The 17589-nt window shown below is 40.4% G+C and overlaps 1 long non-coding RNA gene across 2 annotated transcripts in view; it reads right to left on the bottom strand.

Annotated features, from left to right (window-relative positions):
- The window catches only part of LOC102369892, a 140855-nt gene that overhangs the window by 73201 nt on the left and 50065 nt on the right, over positions 1-17589 (bottom strand). For both annotated transcript variants that reach the window (XR_001357681.1, XR_323300.1), the window contains exon 2: positions 10371-10463. This is a non-coding gene — a long non-coding RNA (uncharacterized LOC102369892). The remainder of the gene's footprint in view (positions 1-10370; positions 10464-17589) is intronic.

Raw genomic sequence — 17589 nt, 5'->3', positions numbered from 1 at the left:
TAGACCCAATGCGGTGAGGGGGGAAGGGAGAGTGGGGGGGGAACAGGGCTGGACAAAAAGGTGGGGCAGGCCCCCCTCACCCCCCCACCATGATGGTGGGAACTGAGGGGCCAGGTGGGAAAGGCAGTGTGGGGAGGGGCCCCACAGGGCCAGAGGCCGAGCACTGGCAGTGTCAGGTGTCGGGTGGCGGTGTTCCATCTTTGCCCCCCCATCATCTTTGACAGACGACTGGCTACTAAAATAATAATTATTCATAATCATTCTAAAAGAGAACTTTTCATTTTCAGGTCTCACAGTGTCTTACAAAGGTTCATGTTCCATTCATATTATTAAACTTTAAAATTTACCCTGTACACAGTGCCTGGAGTCTGTTAAAGTAAACAGAAGTGACCAGCTCACTTGGAGTAACTCAGGTATCTCCACTTAAGTCAAAAGCATTATGTTTTTTTAATGCTAGATATGTGTCCAAAGAGTTCTATAATAAGTTTGTTCTGCTCCTTCCCTATTCTGTAGAAATTTGGATGGGAGTTACTGATTCAGTTTTGAATTATAAATCTAATTTGGGGAGAGAAAGAGCTGGATTGAAGAGAAATAGACTTACATCTTATTTGAAGGTACTGACTTTCTTGGATAGTTGCTCTGTTCCAGAGACAAACTCTACAATTGAGGTCAGGATTGGTGTTGACCTTGATAGTGGCCTAAAAATGGACTCTCACATTGGAATTGCTTGTTTGGAGATAGTGATTTTTTCAAAGTGCTTTTTGTTTCTGCACCCATAACTTTGATATTTCATGGATTAAGTTGCAGCTGGTTAACTTTCATTCAGTCACTAATCTTGGCCAAGAATATGGAAAGCTGGGAAATTCTGACTCTTCTTTGTAGATTTAAGAATTAGTATGTGTTTGTTTATTACCATCATTTTATTTTACAATTACTTACAATATTCTCTAGTACATTCACTGCATTTTTAGCTGTAGACAAATTCACCCAACCACAAAAGAAATTCACTAGGAAAACCCTGTGGCATGTTTTCCTTTAAATTTGACATATGCACACATTTTAAATACACACATGCACACACACTGGGGTTGCTTATTCAGTTAGCTCAGTAGCTCTCAGGTATTCGGGATGACTTTTTCCCAAGAGTATGATCTATCAATTTCGGCACAATGAACTCTTGCAAAGGTCAAATTTAAAGGATAAATGCTGAAGGAAATGATGATTCTACAATAATCCTGTTGTCCTCCCACAACTCTAATTTCATTTTATTGAGTTGAGCAGTGTGAGGGTGAAAGGGTAACCATTTTATTTCAGCTAACACCCATATGCCCACAGTCCTGTGAGTATGGCAGTATGTTGAAGTACTGCAGTAATTTTATTAGTAATAAACAGGTAGTGTAAAAATAACGATCACCTGTTTTTTCTTGTACCTTGTAGGCATCAGCAAAAGCTGATTGGAAAAATATTTTAATTTGCTTTTCTTGAATTAGAGTTTTTCCCCCTGCTGTAACTTTTGAACGAAGTACAAAAAATGGCAGTGAACAACACCATTTTCTTATGTAGTTGCATGTATTGATATTGGCATATAGATAACTTATCTCCTGTTTTCTTTTCTTTCTCTTTTTTGCTCATTCAGCTGAAAATGAATGAAATTCACTGATTGACTTACATACATTCCATAGGAGCATATACCTCTAGGGTGGGACTTTCAAAGTAGCATTGATTTAACTCTGCTGTCATTGAAATCAAAGGAATTTTTATTCCTGTAAACAGATTATAATTTTCTTGAACCTCTTATCTGAAATTATTCAGTGATGCCTCTCATGAATTTAATCTGTTCTTTTTCTTGCTGTTCAAACTTTGCTTATAAGTCAAACCAGTCAGGTGTCATACTCTTTTCCTGACTAGACAAGCATAACTCTTCATAATCAGGTTTTTATAGAACATGTCTACACTGCAGGCGTAGCATTAGCATAGACATACCCAAGTTAGTTTCAAATTAGATTGCTGCAGTACCAGTAGTAGTCTAATTTTGGCACCATGGAACTCAGCATGGTCTAACTATCTAAGTATTACCTTTCATCTCAGGCAGATTCTGAAGCCTACATTGAGCTGCCCTAGCTATGTTGCTATCAGTAACCAACCCACCTAATTTAAACTTATGTTGGGTATGTGTACATTATGCTACAATCACTCTTATACTACTGTGACTGAAATGTGCACATATGGTAAGTGAAAATACCTACAAAAGGTGATTTAAAAATATTTTCCAAGACTACTTGTACAATGGTGTCCTTAAAATTACTTTGTTAGTGTTCTGTATGAAAGAAATAAATTCCAAAGAGGTACTCCATAATCTGAACTCGACACAAACAGAAGCTGAATAAATGTGTTTAAATATTTTAATATATGTATGTAAGATACTGTATGCAACTAATTCTAAATACCTTGATATTCATGCTTTTCATATATACTATCAACAGTAAATAATTTAGCTCCTTTACCTAGTCCCTTATCTGAAAATGCAGGAGTCTTTCAGTAGTTCACTGGCAGAAAAAAAAGATGGAAGGGGAAAAAAAAGTAATGAAAGTTATACTACTTTCCAGAGTGCTTTTGCTGGACAATTCCCTAGTGACACTAGAAAAGGTAGCACCAGCAGCAAAGGAAGTAAAAGCAATGTTATCCCCCTCCCCCCTCCCCACATACTATTACAAAACTAGCAAAGCCCGTGGGATGAAGACCTATTGGAATGGCTGTGGCCATTAACTCTCCCTTTTATGTTTACATTTTTTTTTCATTATGTGCAAGCCTCAGCTGAGGTTTGTTCCAGTCTAGTTGCCTCTGGCGGTGGGTTAGAGAGATGAGTTTGCTCTGATATTGAAAACAGGAAAACTTGAAAACGTGTGAAAAATTGCAATGACAAGGTATTATTTGTAGCTTCTGATGTAGTGAAATGAAATCCTTATCCAGTGCACCTAATAAGTCCGCATAGACAATAGATTTGTGCACAGAGGCCAGAGTTTGGATTTATTTAAACCAATTGTCATCCAGCTATAAATAATATAAATGTCAGCTTCCTGTAATCTCTCCTGTCTTGTCCTAACCTGCCAAAAAGATTGCACAAAACTTCAGATTCGCAAACATTCTAAATTGAAGCTCTCCATGCAATCTTCTCTGCGAAGGTTTCCATTTACTGGATCATGGATCAAACTTTTGATCCAAAACCCTAAACAACTAATGTTACATAGAGACACACGGAAGCATAGGTAGCTCAGATTACACCTATTTTTTTAAATACGAAAAAGTCCTTCCTAGAGTTTCAGTGTTTGGTTCATTAATGAGATCAGTTACTATTAGCCGTCAGACAAGCTGCTAGCTAAGCCACCTTAATTTGAATATTTATTTTATGAAAATTTGAACTGGGACATGGGCTACTGTGAGGTCAGATAGGGCTACCTTTGCAGACACCAATGGCCATGATGCCAAGCACTTTTACAGCCTACTTCCCCAGAGAGAGAAGGAGCTAGGGTTATGGTATGCCAGGAGTCAGAATAGTGAGTCCATAAACTATGCTAGTTCAATGGCCATGAAACATGCACGGAGGGGGCAGCAGACCATGAGTTAGTGTCCATGGACAAGCTATGCTTGTCTCCCCTCGCACTGCCTCTGGGCCACAAAGAGATGTCCATACTGTCTCAATCTCCACAAAATTCCTTGTCACAAAATTCATTTACTCAGTATTCCTAGGGTCTGAGAATTTCAGACACTCTGTGTGTGTGTGTGTGTGTGTGTGTGTGTGTGCGCGCGCGCGCGCACGCGCGTGTGTGCGTGCACGCGCACAGGCGAGCACTTCCACAATATAGGAAAATATTCCATGCTTTGGTGTTGTTGGTTGTAGCCGTGTTGGTCTAAGGACATAGGCAGACAACGTTCTTTGGGTAGATGTGATATCTTTTATTAGACCAACTAAATAGTTGGAAAGTTGTTATTTGCCAGCTTTTGGGCACAAACACCCTTTTTCAGGCATAGGGAGAGTCTGTTGGTGTTGTGTGTGCTCTCCTGCGTAAAAATGAAACCAATATGAAAAATGCAGATCTGTGAAAATGCAAATGTTTGGCAGTGAGGATGCCATTCGCTCTGATCCTCACTGCCACATAGCATTTTCACAGACCAGTATTTTGCATACTGGCTTCTATTCTATGATTCCAAGTACACATCTCTTCTTAGTCACTCTGCATGTCTGCATGTACTAGAGAATATTGTAAGTATTTTGGAATAAGGGGAAGACTTGGATTAGCAGCACCATAAATAAAATTACTGAACTATGACAAGCCTCTTTTAGGAAGGACTAATTCAATGATTGGCCTTTACGAAGAAAGCAGGAGCATCAAAATATTTTGTTCCTTAACCACTTGTCAATATTCCTGTAGATACCATTTTTTATTTTTTCACTGTTTATAAAATGGCAACAAAACCAAATACTGTCTTCAGCACACTCTCAATAGGAGGGGGAATTCACAAAAACAACCTTTGTATCATTGTATGTTACAAAAAAACTGCTGACGGGAAACTTTTCTCTGCAAAAAAAGAGCCAGGCAGCACAGTGAAATGTATTGATGTTTTAGGGGTTTTTAAACTCACCCTCCCTTCCCCCAGAATAGAGATAAGTTTAAGGTTCAATCCTTGTGAAGCACTGTTGTCAATTGGATAAAATGTTTAATGGCACTGTACTTTCAACACTATATTTTTGACAATACATTTCATGCCTTGTATGCCACTGAAGTTATGAGATTGGAGTGAATAATGAAAGAGTAACTCCACATTCTTCATGGCACAGGGCTCAGATTTGTTATATTTCATTGACATGCCACTAGCTAAATCAAGTCTTGATAATACATAACTGGCTCTTACTTTGTAAGAATTATATTAGAGCATAAGAAGGTCTCAAACTTCTGTCTTTTTTATGCAATATTAAAATCACATTAATATTTAAAGCTTCAGTACCCATTGTGGGGAATCAAATTTTAAAGAGCACATACAAATCAGTATAGGAAAAAAAAATTTGATTGAAGAGGTTTAGTTTTTCATACTGATGTTATCTGTTCATAAAACAATCCAGTCAGCAAAGCAAGAATAGCAGTGTTAGAAAAGGCTTTCAGAATGTTTATCACAGTGTTTGTAGCACCACTGTAATTTTCAAGAGCAAAGATATTTTGGAAATATATACTTTTCCATGGTTCTGTAAAGAGGTTTATACAAACATTGTTCAAACATAAGGAGTTTGGAGGATTTCAGTATCAAAGATCAACAGCCAAGACACAAATCTTAATAAGTGAAATAGTAATAAACAATATTGAAATAATACTGAGGAACCATATCTGACTTCAGCAGACAGGAGCAGACTTAACATTTATGAGTCATTTTAAGTCAGGGGTTTATAAACCATGGTGTCAGCAAAGCCTGAGCACAAATGTAGTGATTGCACAGATTAATAGAGAAATAATATAATAATCATGCTGTTTAGTCCAAATGCCAAATGAATCATAGAATTTGCAAAAAACAACAAAACACAGGACCAGGTGCTCAACTATTTGGTTGCCTACTGTTAAAAGATTAGTTATATAATATGCACAGCTTCTGTTTATCTTCAAACCAGAGTGCTATCACCCCAAACATCACAAATTGAACCTGTCCTCACAGTGGCATGGCAGCTTATTGCTTTCACAGGAATTGTGATACTGAATCAGGCTAACAGACTATCTGTTTCAGAATCTAGCAGTATTAGATGGATGGAAAACAAAAAAGTTTCATAAGGAGAACTTTTGCAAAAATCTATGGATGCATCAATCCATCTAGTGATTGGCTTGTGGATTTTTAATTTGGCTAGTGTAATGGCTGATTATATCCTTATTCATATATAAGTATCTAATTTATTCTTGTGTCATACTAAGCTTTTGGCTCTCGAGTCCTTGACAGTGGTTACTTGGGATGACAAGGTATTTTTTATCCAACTGTTAGGTTTTTTTCTCATTTTTAAATTGCTCTCTCAATTTCATTGCCTGTGGCTTTTTTTTTTTTTAATTGTGACAAAAGGGTAAATAGAAGCTATTAAATGATGTTAGCTACCCTATATATACACACACATATTTATATTATGTAATCTCTAGTTAATTTCTTTTATATAAATGGCTCAATTTGTAATACCCATCATGACAAAGTATTTATAGCTTTCTCAAGTGGAAGGTTTCTTGATTTCACCTTCATCCAGAAGTTTGGAGGAGGGTGGGGGGTGTTTAAACAATCTGTAAACGGGACTCACCATGCTCTGCTGCTTTAGTGCAAACTGCAGCTTCTCTCTCCCTGGCTTGTGTTATGCAAATTCCACCCATCAGAGGTGTAACAATGTGGCCAGGCACCTGGGGCATCTGCCAAACTTGAAAGCAGTGGTAACTTCCAGCTGCTGCCACCTCCTCCCATAAGTTGGCACCCAGGGTGGCTGTCCCAGTCACCCCACCCTAGTTATGCCACTGTCATCCACATTCATTTTCAGTGAAAAAGACTGAGGAAATAGGAAAGATTCCTTCCTAATTCCCTCACTCACACTTCCTGTTTCATCTTCTGGGCAAAACTGGGCGCTTGAACCTATATTTACGTGTGCTTCTCACACACTACATGACTTGCATTTTTGAACAAAACACTATAGCATGTCTGTACCATCAAAATACCATGCTAGGGAGCACCACTGTGAAGAACAGCATGCCTGCTCCACATCCTGAAATAGATGCAATGTAACCACCTCAGCATGAAGTTGGCCATGTACCAAAGGTAACTATATCACATTTGTTTTGGGGTGAAGGGGGCATGCTTTGTTTTCCTGAAGCATTCTTTGGCAGAGTCCTTCAGTGGTGTAGAAGTACCCTGATTTTCTTCTTAAGAGAGAGCAATCTTCACAGAGCCATGACATTCCCTGGACTCCAGTTACAGAAATAAGCATATGAATGTGGTTAATCTTTTTAAAATTTGTAAAATATTTACCAAAAAGTTTATTCAAATCACTACTCTTTCTAAGTATATACATGCCTATAAATGATGCTTTTAATCATATGACAGTCCATGCTACAACACAGTGGAATCATAACACTGTCAACAAAGGGCAAAGATCAAGTTTGAAAGTGTAGAAGACTGATCTGTCCTGGGAAGTAGATCTCCTTCACAGAGCTATTTCTATAAGAATGGTTACCATAAGCTTGTGTTAAAAGATAAATGTAAGATCCATTTTTAGGGTTGTTGGTTGTAGTCATATTGGTCTAAGGACATAGGCAGGCAAGGTTCTTTGGGTAGGTGTGATATCTTTTATTAGACCAACTAAATAGTACTATTTAGTTTCAATAGAATTTCCATCCTTCTTCTTCTTCTCTCTCTCTCTCCACAGTTTGTCAAAATCTTGTTGTGTGACTTAGCCCTTTAGTCTCCACCATTTGTTAAGGACAAGCTGAGTTTTAAAAAAAATGAATCTTTCTTTTAATACAGGCCTATGATAACCATTCTTACAGAAAAAAGTTCCAGAAAGTAGGTCTACCTCTCAGGAGAGATCAGTCTTCTACACTTATGATCTTTGTCCTTTGTTGACAGTGTCATGATTTCATTGCATTGTAGCATGGAACATCATAATCCTGGAAAGAAAGGTAATTTCTGAGGTAGCCTCTCATTCCAGTTCTATAGACACCTTCAGATGCAAGATAGAGACCCTCAGCTGGACTCTATTATAGGGAGCCAGTACAAGGAACAGAGCATCGGAGGATAACTCACTCATTGACCTTGTGTTTTGAAGCCCACAAGCTGATGAATTTTGTACAGCTGGCATCATCCTGATAGGATTTCTAAAATTCAAGCAGTAAGATCATAAATGCCTGAACATCTACAGTCATGATTGAATCTAACAGAAAGATGAGCATAGAGAGCAAGTATTTTTGTCAATGTGATTATATGAGTAAAGACTGGATTGAAACTACAGAAGTCTGTCAGCTGTCAGTGATTTGAGGCTCATGTCCTTAACAGGAGAATGTCATAGAGAAAATATGAGTTGCTCATAGTGCTTCTATTTTCCTATTTGTTTTACCCTAATCTTGGCTGAATTTTCACTTTAGTCATCTGTTGACCATGGTCTAGTTTCAGACTTATAAGTTTTTAGCTGAATGCTATTGGTACTTTAGCCCAAGTAAGTAGTATCATCACTTCTCCCATTGGCCTTGGTAAATGCTGAGTAATATAAGAGAAAAGAATGAAACCAGGTAGAAGTCCACATGTCCTTCCACATCAAAAGTTACTTTCTTCCTATTAACACTATCTTCCAGATGTTGAATATAGAATACATTTCTAATTCTAGTGGAACCCGCAGTACTAACTTTCAACCATAGCTAGAGTTGCCATTATTGTACCCTGATGTTACATAGACACATGGGCTGCATCCAGATGAATGTGGATATGAGGTATGTGGCACTGCAGACCCACCTGCAGCACCACACTCCACACATGGAGGCATTACCCATGCTGCTTCTATGCAGTGTGGGGGGTCATTCTGACTCTGGGTGATCCTGGGGTCAAAAAAGCCTATGCCAAAAAAAAAGCAGGGCAGTGCACATGGTAGCAACCAGGCTCCCTGCTGCAGGAGCACTGTGGTTGCAGCTCCCCAAGACCCCCAGATCCCCCAGGTAAAGCTTCTGGGGCCAGCACAGTTGCTGGCCTCAGCCTCCCCTATCCCACATGGGGTAACCTGCTTTGTACCAGGCATTCCCTGGGGACAAGTAGCAGTGGCAAAAGGTCCCTGAGGAAATGCATGTTCACAGCCATGGTAACCAGATGTAAAAAGAGAAGCTCTGGGGATGAGGGGAAGCTCAAGGGTGATAATCATCCTCTGCTTACTGCAGGCATGAAAAGAAACAGCCAGAGCTCAGAGCACCCCGACACACTTCCAGGGTTCATGCTCTGTTCAGACTGGCATTTGGGAAGATTGGAACAAGACTTCCAACTCTAAAGAGGGGCTGCTGGAGAGAGACAGCAGCATCTGTGGAGGGAAGATGCAGGAGGATTCTCTGGCTGGCACTGGCCAGCAGCTAACTGCATGAGGAGGGTATGCAGCAACTGGCACATATGGGCAGAGGACCACCCATGAATGCTGTAATCCCCAACAGTCTGTGGGGCCTGCTTGCCAGGTACAGGAGCAAAGATCCATACCAAGCAGTTACCTGAGGACTTGAGGAGAGTATACAGCTTGGGATCCCTGCCTCCTGGAAATGTGGCAACCTGAGGCAGCACCTGTCCATGGAAATTGATTGGGCCAGGGAAGGGACTGACAGTGTAAACTGATGCTGGAGAATCATCCCCAATTGGAAGACAGGAATAGGTTTGAGTAGATTTTTCTTTACCTTGTTTGGGGTGAAGACCTGTGAATGAATTGATAAAAAGGGGGGAAAGGTGCAAAAGATGCAAGAGAATAGTTAAGTTCATTTTGTTTTCCTTCCAGATCCAGTTTTGGACAGTCATAGTGTCCTGGCAAAAAGTGGGGGTTATCCCCAGGCTAAAGGGGCAGACTGAAATAAGCTTACTTGTGAATGCACTAACAAATTTATATGGGGCGTCAGCCCCCAAATGTGAGATGGATGGTGGCTAGTGTACCCCAGGGATATGATGGACAAGTTGCATAGACTGACTCAAGTGACCTTACATGGAGGCTGTTAGTCCATTAGAGAAACAGACAAGCTGGGTGTGAATGACAGCATGGGATATACCAGACCCAGACCCTGCTCACCTAGGGAGGGCCCACAATTGGGATGTAGGGGGTCAGTCCCCAAGGGAAAAAGATCCAGGAAGCACCTGAATTAAGGAACATCTGGGAAGCGGTACAGATGGGGTATAAGAGAGGTGGAGCCCCACAATGAGATTCCCCTAACTGGCCAAGACCTATCACTCCATGGAACCACTACCTCCATATTTAAAAAGAAAGATCACAGTCATGGCAGGAAAGAAAAGAACAACATCACAGAGTATCTGGGGGATAGTGACAACCTCTCCTCACCTTGCCATCATTCTCTGGGAAAACACCAAGCCAAAGAGGGCCAAAACCTTACAGCACCTACTCCCAACACCAGACTTCCAAAATCTATGTAAATAGTTTTGCACTATTGTGAAAGAGTAAACACCGACTTGTAGAAAAAAGCTGCAGAATGCTGCTTCCGGAGCCATTACCATATTAGGATGGAAGCTCCAAGAGCCAAAAAAAGAGAGGAGATGAGAGTTTAAAAAGAAAAAGAGAGAGGGGCTGAAAGAGAACAAGAGGAAGATAGAGGATCCCCAGGGGATAAGAGACTTACCTCAAGACTTCTCATGACACCAGAGAGAGCGGAGCTCCAAGGAAGAGGAGTGGATCCCCAAGGAGACATCACGGGGCAAGTCTGGCTGCTCCCCTGGAAAGTAAACAAAAAAAAGAAGAGAGTGAATTGACCCACTCTCTCAAGCTTAGAGACAGCATCTGGTTGTCTGTCATGAGGATTCAAGGCTTCAGGCACACACAGGATAAAAGGTACACACTTATAGCAACAAAATAAAGAGAAAGTCTATGGTGGGGTCTGAAGATAAAAACCTGCTCAAAAAAGATAAACAGACGAACAAGAGAGAAAGAGACTTCATTTTCTAATACTAAGTTCAGTCCAACCAAATTGATAGCAGTTACATAAAAACATTATATAGATAGAATTACAAAATCAATATGACTGATAAGGCTAAAGAAAAGGAAAAGGATATAAATGGACAACTTCTGCCTAAAAGTAAATAAAGTTTGTATAGAGTGATAAAAGATAAAAATAAAGGCATGTGTTAATCTGAATCAGACTGTGAATATATATATATCGGTGAGTTCATGTGAATAGTTGAGAAGGTGAGTGAGGTATTCCTCTATAATACCAGAACCCCTAACAGAGGCAACCCCCCCCCAACAAACAAACAAACAACCCCCCACCGAACTATATATAATAACCCTCCCAACTAGTGACATCATAAATTAGAACATATAATAACAACATCCAAGACGTGGCAGGCAGGAAAGTCAGAGTACCTATAGTTCCCTGGGAGATTATAAGAGGGTTCGAAGAGGCATCCTAAGCGCGACCATCACAACTATCAAAATAGCTGTTAAGTATAGACCTTGAGTATTACATCCTGTATTTAAGCATAAAGATTTAGAAAAGAAACAAATGTACCGCAAAAAGTTACAACTTGTAATTCTAAATTGTTAAATGAATTTAAATTAAGCATAATGATGAAGATGAGCAAGTGCTATTTAGCAATTAGTGACAGGAGTTAAAGGTCAAAATCATTAAGTAATAACAAAATTGTAATAACATTTACTTAAATGTTAACTTACTAGTGGTGCTACCCATTAAACAAGCCGCTGAAACAAGGATTTTATTTTAAAAATTGATGATTATTTGGCATTTCTCTCATGGATATTGTCTTCAACCAACCTTGTTTGTCTGATCCAGTATTTAACTCCCTGCTAAATGTCATTTTGCTGACTTCATCATATGAAGCCTTTGAGTGACTATGACTAATTGTGCGGAATGTGCACTGGGAAAAAGGGTAGAGAATTCCCATGATCAGTTGTCTTATGCACATTAATTAATCAAGTGGGAGCTGACATTGATACGAATTTGTTAGTCTGCTGAGATGGAATCATTAACAGATACTGTATCTCCAAGTGAATTAGAAAGAGTATTTAGCATTGCACAACCCTTCTACCTGATCATCTATTAAACCACAGACAGCCTGGGGAGGCAATGCATCACATTGTATTATGTAAAGGGATTTCTGGCAAGAGAAACCAGAAGTGTTCATGACAATAAGCTTATCTCATTTCCTAGAAGCCAAGACTTTCAAAAGTGAATAAACATTTGGGGCACTCAATTTGAAATCACTTAAAAAAACTTGTTCATGGGTCTCATGATTTTATTCAGCTGTTTAAAAAATAATAATTATAAAGGTGTCTCAAGCTGCCTATCCAAGAAACCAGGCACTGTAATTCATTTTTGAAAATCTGTGCTAAAAAGAGAAGAGATTAAGGAAAGAATGCAAAAGAAAATGCACTGCAATTATTTTACTGGACTCTACCACTAATTTGTTAACATTTTTTTAATTATCTTCTTCACAGCCCTCAAAGGAAGGAAGCTGGTGGGACTGAAGGTAGAAAAATGATAGTGTGATTTAAAACCTGAATTAAAGTATACTATAAATGTTTCAATTGTATGGTACTGATATTTGCAAATTTAAAAAATAATTTTGCTATAAAATGATAAAGAACACGTTGACAATTTTAATGTCAGTCCTACATTTATAAGGCATGAAGGCTTATCCATTTAATTAAATATAACCAGACAACTTTTGGTTGCATGAAGGTTTATTTTTAAGTTTATGTAATAATATTGTAATAGCTTGTGGTGTTTTTTAAAACCTTCAGAAAAATTATCTACTTAACCAGAACTAAGTGGACAATATTTATTGAAGTGCCCTTGAAACTGTGAGGTTAAGGTTAATAATCCTTCCAAATAATATTATATAGGATGAACATTGTGTTAAGAAAATAATAGGTAGTAGACAAATATAATTTTCACTTCAGCAACCTGCCGAGGACCCATGCAGCTCAACTTCTGAGTAGAAAATCTGGACTGGAAAAAGTTATACTCAAAGGTGTAGTAATGTGATGTTTAAATATGTTATCCCTATATTGTGCCCTCATATTCTTTATAAGCATGGCATTATACCTGGACTCCTGTTGGGATGCATAAGACAGTGGCTTTCATTGTGGCAGGGAATAAATACTATACTGCTGTGACATGCTTTGCAGGGGTTGAGGGTAATTGCAAGCAGCTTAAATACACAGTGATAGCATGACCCTCCTCCCTCACTCCTGCCCCCTGAGCTCAACACAAATAGAATGAGAAAACCCAACAAAGAAAGTTTCCATTTCACTATTGATCCATAAAAGACAAGTTGACAACAGCACCACCACAAAACCTTGACATCTATGTAGATTTACTTCAAAACATAGACTTGGAGGAAACTGTGTTTTTGTAACATTTTTGAGTATTTGCCTAGCATTATTTGTGAATTTAAGAACCACTTTCCATAACAGATCATAGCACATGGGCTAAATCTTTCTCTGCTTACTCACCAAAGTAGTCTTTGATATGACTAAAAGCTCAGCTAAACATTTGAATGGATATCAATAGGAGTTAAGTTTAGAAGATAAGCAAGGTTTGGCTCAGTGTAAAAAGCTACAATTACATATTATAATTAAAACTTTGCGAAGACTCAGTGAAGATGAGCTGAAATTTGAAAGCTTTTGAATAGTGTGTTAAGAGAACCTAGGCCAAATTTTTGAAACCCAAAGCAAACTTTTTTGACCAGGGAAAAAATATCAGATGTTCTGAGGACTCCAAAATGTTTTTATAAGGTACAAATTTAGTATGAAGCCAGGAAATAGGGAGAAAGACCATCACACCACTGCACATCTCCAGCCCTGGACATTTTTAAAAGAAGGTTAGACAGACATTTGGCTCAGATGGTTTGGTCAGGGATAATCCTTCCATGAGCTGGAGGCTAGACTAGATGACCTTATGAGGTCCCTGCCAGCTCCACTTTCCTATGACCCTAAATCTCCAAAATAACTCTGAACCAACCTAGATACTGTTGAACAGATCAGCTCTGGGGAGAACATACTCAGAGGATTTTCACATATCCTTCTGGAGGTTTGGGATCTGCTTTGGAGGACTGGCTCACACTAACATTTAGGTATAGGAGGATATCTAAAGAGATATGGCCTTTGGTTCCATATTTTCCTGTCCCATTTGTGATAAATATCAAAACTGGTACCACTAGAAATATCCCATTTATGCTCAGAAACTGTGAACTAGGAGTATGATGTTGACAGTACAATTGTAGTAATCTCTCTTGTACCCATCTCAGAGCAGATTGAGTAGCTGGTCTAATCCCTGTCAATGCTTAATGAAAAATTGCATTTTTGACTGTAGGTTAACTAACATTCATTAGCTCTTTCACTGCAGAATCCTGGTGAAAACAAGGCATTTGATTAGACAAGGAAAAGTTAATTAACTCATGAATTATCACTGGACCTCACAAATATTTAATACAGAGTCTTGGATCTTGCAGGAAATGTGGCTTCTCCCCAAGTTCAAGTTAATGGCTCTGTTTCCTGTGTTTTTTTAGCCTCTAATACAATAATCCTATATATAGGACATTAAGCCAGGCTGGAAAGCAGTCAAAGGAAGCAGAAGGGCATGGGCCAACATACAATGTATAGGAATATAGAGGAGAATGTAGGTAGAAGCTAAAGCAGTGGTTCTAAACCTTTTTAGACTGAAGGTATCCTTTGTTTGACTGAAAGCACCTGTTGGAAAATGCCAGCTCCTAGTTTTAACTGGGCACATCTATACAAGGTGTTTACTGCAAAGTAGACTAATTAGTAGGGCTGTGCAAAACCTCAGTCACTGATTTGATTCAGTGGAGATTCGGCCCAATTCAGCAGCCAAATCTCCAAATCCAAATCAAATCAGGAAACCCTTTAATCTCTCTGAATCAAATCGGAACCCTCTGAATTGATTTGGAGAGATTCAGACAGATTTGCTGATTCAGACATAGACACAGCTTTATATTTTTTTCTACATACCTCAAGGTACCAGGAAGCTCATGAATGCTGAGATGCTGGGGAAGATGGAGCATCCCACAGAAGCATGGGGGGTTCCCAAGCATGCTTGGAAGCAGACCTGGAAGTGGACCAGAAGCACTTCTGGTCCACTTTGGGGTCTGCTGAGGAGTGTGCAGGGTGCCCCCCAACCCCCCAGCTTGGCGGGTGGTGCCTCCTGGGTCTGGGAGGGTACCCAGGGTCCCCCTGTGACCAATCACTGAGCTAAGGGGTGTGGGGGGTGGTCCTCTGCGTGCTCAGCTGTGGACCCAGAAGTGGACTGGAAGTACTTCCGGTCTGCTTCTGGGTTCGCCGCCAAGCACACGGGGGCCTCCACCCCACTCTTGACAGATGCTCCATCTGCCCCACCATTGCAGAATTCATGAGCCATGCCTGGTACAGACATTTAAAGTTGTGGCTATGACCAAATCTCTGATTCTCTGAATCAGCATCAAATCTTCAGATTCGGATTCAGTGAAATTGAATCAGGACAGCGATCTGAATCAACTAATTGAATCACTATCCTCAATTCAGGCCGAATCTGAATCTAAATTGAATACGGCCCATTTTGCACACCCCTACTAATTATCTATGAATGTTTGCCATCTACATGTGGCCTTATTAGGCCTCACTAAGTAATTTCACAGCAGAGTAATACTTGCATTTTGTTCTGCTGCTCTGCACATGTAGACGCTGATACAGCTGGCTGGGGCATGAGGGTGCTCCAGTGTGGGTGCTGCCTGCTAGCTATCCCCTCACTGGAGCAGCCTCATGCCCCAGCCAGCCCCTCTGCAGCACACTGATTGGGTTGGAGCAGCCTCAGGCTGGCAGGCTGATTCCCCAGGCCTCCTGCCAGCTGGGGCTGCTCTGACCCAGCTTAATGTGCTCCGGTCCTGGGCGCAGGTGTAAATGTGGTGCCCAGGAGCAATAAACTCTGCACTGGAGTTTATTGCTTCACACTAATAGCATATGTAGATAGACCTACTATAGAAAAAAAACAGATTTAAGGACCATGACAGGTTGGATTGTTTTTAATAGTATGGATTCCTATTTGAAATATTTTGTTTTATCTTGTGAATCACTTTTACACACCTAACACTGCTAAAGTGTACTAGTTTTCTGATGCTCAAAACAGTCCTGAAAAGATCTCAAAGCACCCTGATTGAGAATCACTGAGCAGGAGGCACAGACTGTGCCAAAATTAGCTGTGCTAGGGACAGAAAAGATTCTGTAAGCATTATAGCACATTCAACCCCTAAACCTGAATCCCAAAATATGAGTCTCTGCATTCCACCGAAAATAGCTTTAAAACACACTGGGTTTATAGCTTTCATTATAGTCTTATAGGCTAAGTACTGACAGTCAAAAAACCCAAAACTAAATCAATTCAGTCTTTACAGGTTAGTCTAAGGGGCAGAGATTAAATGGAGAAACAACTGGACAGACATCCACTTTTGATTCAGAAAATGCAACCACATACCCAGAGTGGCTCAGGCCAGAAGCCAGGGAGTGCTAGAGCACAGCTCTCTGGCATGTAGTAAGCATGGGATGTGTGTTTACTTCCTCTTCCTGCTGCCCCTAAAGTCTCTGGGATTTGCAGTGCAGAATCACAGCAGCAGGACTCTGCAGGATTGCTCATCACTTCTTCTACCTGCTTCCAGGTGCCTCTGGAATTTGTAGTCCAGTCACAGACAGCAGTAAGTTTTTAGCAGGCAAGACAGTTCTGAACTCAGGGAAAGGGAAGTTTAACCTCCTTCCCTGGCTCCAGACCCCAGATAAGGTTTGCCTGCAGGTGGGGGGTGGACAGACTCTGCCTTTCCCCCACTCTAACCCTTCTCTGCTGAAGCAGACAGCCCAGCCCAGGTCTGGAAAGCATGCTGGGGTGCTGTGGGACTCTGATTTAACTTAAACCAGGAAGGAGTCTGGCACAGAAGTTTCATAAACTGGTTTGACACAAATAAGTTAAGTCTGATACTACATTCAACCAGTTTTATCTTAAACCAGTTCCAGCCATTTTGAAATTGGTTTATGTGCACAAAATTTCTGTTCTGTTACAGGTTTAAAGCAGTTTTTGATGACTTAAACCAGTTTATGTATAACTTCTGTCTCTAGCTATAATGGAGGCATGCAAAGTGGTCAGTTTACAGTTGCAGACACTAACTTAACTTGAGTGCTTAATTTTACAGCCTCTCTTTTAATACAGTAAAAGCTGCACTATTTGGCATATATTCATAGATTCATAGATGTTAGGGTCGGAAGGGACCTCAATAGATCATCGAGTCTGACCCCCTGCATGGCAGAAAAGAGTGCTGGGTTTAGATGACCCCAGCTAGATGCCTATCTAATCTCCTCTTGAAGACACCCAGGGTAGGGGAGAGCACCACCTCCCTTGGGAGCCCATTCCAGACTTTGGCCACTCTAACTGTGAAGAAGTTCTTCCTAATGTCCAGTCTAAATCTTCTCTCTGCTAGCTTATAGCTATTATTTCTTGTAACCCCCGGGGGCGCCTTGGTGAGTAAAGCCTCACCAATTCCCTTCTGTGCCTCCATGATGAACTTACAGGCAGCCACAAGATCGCCTCTCAACCTTCTCTTGCGGAGGCTGAAGAGGTCCAGGTGCCCTAGTCTCTCCTCATAGGGCTTGGCCTGCAAGCCCTTAACCATACGAGTGGCCCTTCTCTGGACCCTCTCCAGGTTATCCACATACCTCTTGAAGTGCAGTGCCCAAAATTGCACTCAGTATTCCAACTGCGGTCTCACCAGCGCCCAATAGAGGGAAATTATCACCTCCTTGGATCTGTTCGTCATGCATCTGCTGATGCACGATAAAGTGCCATT

This window comes from Alligator sinensis, unplaced genomic scaffold (assembly GCF_000455745.1).
Source record: "Alligator sinensis unplaced genomic scaffold, ASM45574v1 scaffold375_1, whole genome shotgun sequence".
Taxonomy (NCBI): Eukaryota; Metazoa; Chordata; order Crocodylia; family Alligatoridae; genus Alligator; species Alligator sinensis.
This window is presented reverse-complemented; position numbering and strand designations above follow the sequence as displayed.